The following is a 3,852-nucleotide window of genomic DNA, read 5'->3' as shown; positions in this document are numbered from 1 at the left end:
GATTAGACGATACTGCACGGTGTGGTGCGTGATGAACGCTAAGCCACCACCATTATCTCGCTCGCGATCTCGACGGTGCACGTTGTACCCGGTGCAATTCAACAGAGTTGAATTGCTGTGCAACTTCGTATCTTGGACCGCAGCTATCAATATACCATGCCGACACATGAAGACGGTTATCTCCTCAATCTTGCTCTGTATCCCGTTGCAGTTAAATTGAAGGAGCTTCATGTGGTTCGGGAGACGTGTCGTGATGTGTGTGTTCTTACCGCCATTGGCTGTGTGCGCTGCTGTGATGACTGCCGCCCTGTGGTGGTGGCGGGAGGCGTCGCAATTGGGGTCTGCGACCGCGCAGCGCAACACGGGCCCTCGAAGTTCCCAGTCCAATCTCGCGTGGTACGCAGACCTGAGCATGCCCTAAAGTGGCACCAGCCAAGGCAGGTGTTGCACTTGACTGATGTCACATTACGGAATATCCTGGTCTGACATACCGTGCAGATTGTAGGGGGAACCAGGAGTTGTTGGCGGTGGCGTGTGGGTGGTGGTGCGGTTGTGTGTGTTATGTGGTCTGTCGTGACTGTGGTATGATCTGTGGTGTTATTGTGTTGTGGTGACTGTGTGAGCTTGCTCGGGCAGACTGAGGTTAGCCGTGGAGGCTGCTCTGTTTGAGCAACAGGGGGCCACGTACGACGTGGTCCACTGTCGATGTGTCTGTAGTCCCGAGCAGACTCTGAGGTGACTCCACCCCTCACAGGCATTACACTTGACTGAGGTGGATTTGTGGTGTAATCGTCTCCGGCAGACACAGCAGGTGTAGGTTTCTGGCCCTGGGTTTGACTCGATGCCAGCCCTGAGTAAAAGAATACGTAGTGAATGTAGCCCTATGGACGGACAACTTCTGAGATACTTCGCCGACCTAAACGGGGNTAGATCGCCGAAACAACAGCCCTTGGTCGGGTAAAACCCGAGTCATTCCGGTGCGTAGAACCGGCTGTCGTGGGAATGTCTACCTCAGTCAAGTGCAGTGCTTGCAACGGGTGGAGTCACCTCAGAGTCTGCTCAGGCCTACGGACTCATCGGCAGTAGACCACTTCATTTGTGGCCCCCTGCTGCTCAAACAGAGCATCCTTCACCCCAGTCCACCTGAGCAGCTCAACACAAACACCACAACACCACAACACAACAACACAATAGACCACACCACATCCACAACAAACCACACAACTCCTGGTTCCTCCTCCAATCTGCACGGTGTGTCAGACCAGGATATTCCGTAACGTGACATCAGTCAAGTGCAACACCTGCCTTGGCTGGTGCCACTTTAGGGCATGTTGAGGTCTGCGCACCATGCCAGATTGGACGAGGAACTTCGAGGGCCCGTGTTGCGCTGCGCGTTCGCAAACCCCAATTGCGACGCTACCCACTACCACCACAGGGCGGCACCCTCCAAAGCAGCGCACACAGCCAACGGCGGCAAGGCAACACACATCCCTCACACCCCGCATAACAACACGTCTCCCGAACCACATGAAGCTTTTTCAATTTAACTGTAACGGACTTCAGAGCAAGATCGAGGAGATAACCGTTTTCATGGGAAGGCATGGTATATTCATAGCTGCGGTCCAAGAGACGAAGTTGTACAGCAGTTCAACATTGTTGAATTGCGCCGGATACAACGTGCACCGTCAAGATCGCGAGCGAGATAATCGTGGTGGCTTAGCGTTCATCACGCACCACACTGTGCAGTGTCGTCTTATCGAAGCAGACATCGACCGCAGGGATACCACCCTAAAATGTCAGGGCATTGCACTCCGGTCAGGCCATGTCGACCTCGAAATATTTAACGTTTATATGCCCCCTGTCACTAGCTGCCCGGCAGAATATCACCCTCACATAGGTGCGCTCCTCATATGTGAAAACCGTAAGTTAGTTGGTGACTTTAACGCACACCACGATATTTGGCGTTCAACCCTGTCAAACGATCGTAGAGGAACAGACTTGGCTGAGCAGATAGACGATTCGACATTCTGCACTATGAACGACGACGCACCCACCAGGATTATGGGCATATACTGCAGCTCGCCCGACATAACGAGAGTGAGCGCTGGTCTGATAAACAGCATATAATGGCGACCTATGCTGACCTTGGCATGAGACCATCTGCCCATAGTCATCTCGAGCGATAAACCAACCGACTTTGCTTCCGAGGAACACCGGACCTACATATATCAACTTTTCTAAAGTTGATTGGAATTTACTGACAGCACTGCTGCAGCAGCTTGCTTCGTACCAGCAGGATGCATTACGGACCCCCGTCCAAACTTCCCAGCTGAAGCGGCCGTTCTAGCCGATGAGCGCGACAATCTTCGTCAGGCCGATCCCGGAAATCCCCGTATCAGGGATGTCAACGCGGAGATTTGGCGGCTTGTGGACGTACATAAGCGGAAAAGGTGGGAAGAGCATCTGAAGACTTGTAACTTCGCTTCTGGTGTGAGTAAGCTTTGGTCAACCGTGAGGTCACTGTCCAATCCGACGAAGCACGACAACAGGGTCGAAATTTCTTTCGGCGACCATGCTTCGTCGGACTCGGAGCGATTCGCGAGTTAAAACCAAGCGTAGAGTGACCAGAAGGTTGCACAAACTGCCAACAACCACTGCCCCTCATGCTTTCACTAGCGGTGAAGTTCAGGTAGCCATCGGGAAGGCGAAAGCCTCCAAAGCCGGCCCCACGACGGAATATGCATGTTGATGCGGAAAAATTTGGGTCCTGCGGGAGTAGCGTACCTAACGGAGGTCCTCAATCTGTCAATGGCCACTCTCATAATTCCAGACATCTGAAAGTTGGGGAGAGAGGACCCATTTAACCGGGGAAACCTGCCCACAAGGGAGAGTCTTATCGTCTTATAACACTCCTTTCCCCGGTAGCGAAGACAACCGGACTTGTGCCCGCAAGTTAAGGCGAAGCTTTTGGCATGCATTTGAAGATATTTTACCTTAAAGGCACTGCACTTTTGCAAGGAACTATCTTGTGCTTACATTGGGTCAGGTGGTGTGGCAAAAAGTGAGACGAGCATACATAAGGGCACTTTGGCAAATCCGTTTTCATAACACCACAAACCTCGATCCATTTTTGCTGTATAAACGATAGTTGCGGGAACTTGAGGATCTTTAGATTGCNGGAACTATCTTGTGCTTACATTGGGTCAGGTGGTGTGGCAAAAAGTGAGACGAGCATACATAAGGGCACTTTGGCAAATCCGTTTTCATAACACCACAAACCTCGATCCATTTTTGCTGTATAAACGATAGTTGCGGGAACTTGAGGATCTTTAGATTGCTTTGCTTGCAGAGGAAAAGGAGTTTGGGCAGCCGTTAAAGCAGCAACTAATTTTTCGTTTCCAAATTTTTTAGTTTTTTAAACTTCTGAATAAATAAATATATCAAATCATAAATTTTCATTTGTTTATTTTGGATTTCTTTACATTAGATATAGAAAACTCAAAATGCTAGCAAACGTGAAAAAACCCCAATGACGGACGAATTGAGCGAGCGGTTTTACCTTTAAATATTTGTATCATGGTATGTGAATAATTGTCTTTAATAATGTAATTAAACTAGTAATATTCTCCAACATGTGTAGTCTGTAAGAATATTTTTGTTCATTGACTTAAGTAATAAATAAATAAATAAGCCCAGAAAAATAAAACAGCGGGTTCCACAGGGTGGTGTCCTTTCCCCATTACTGTTTAACTACCATATTTCAAAGCTCCCTCTAACCACCAGAGGGAGTCTCGATTATCTTCTATGCTGACGATTGCTCGATCATGGCGACTGGGAATGGAATTGATGACC

The 3,852-nt window shown here is 49.4% G+C and overlaps 1 long non-coding RNA gene across 2 annotated transcripts in view; it reads left to right on the top strand.

Annotated features, from left to right (window-relative positions):
- The window catches only part of LOC108377627 (uncharacterized), a 5,439-nt gene extending 1,735 nt beyond the window's left edge, over nucleotides 1-3,704 (top strand). For both annotated transcript variants that reach the window (XR_001849343.1, XR_001849342.1), the window contains exon 3: nucleotides 3,488-3,704. This is a non-coding gene — a long non-coding RNA (uncharacterized LOC108377627). The remainder of the gene's footprint in view (nucleotides 1-3,487) is intronic.
- The last annotated feature ends 148 nt before the right edge of the window (nucleotides 3,705-3,852 follow it).

This window comes from Rhagoletis zephyria, unplaced genomic scaffold, assembly GCF_001687245.7.
Source record: "Rhagoletis zephyria isolate East Lansing unplaced genomic scaffold, Rhagoletis_zephyria_1.1 Rzeph_scaffold_12425, whole genome shotgun sequence".
NCBI lineage: Eukaryota > Metazoa > Arthropoda > Insecta > Diptera > Tephritidae > Rhagoletis > Rhagoletis zephyria.
Note: the sequence above shows the minus strand (reverse complement) of the source record. Positions and strands in the feature narration are given on the sequence as shown.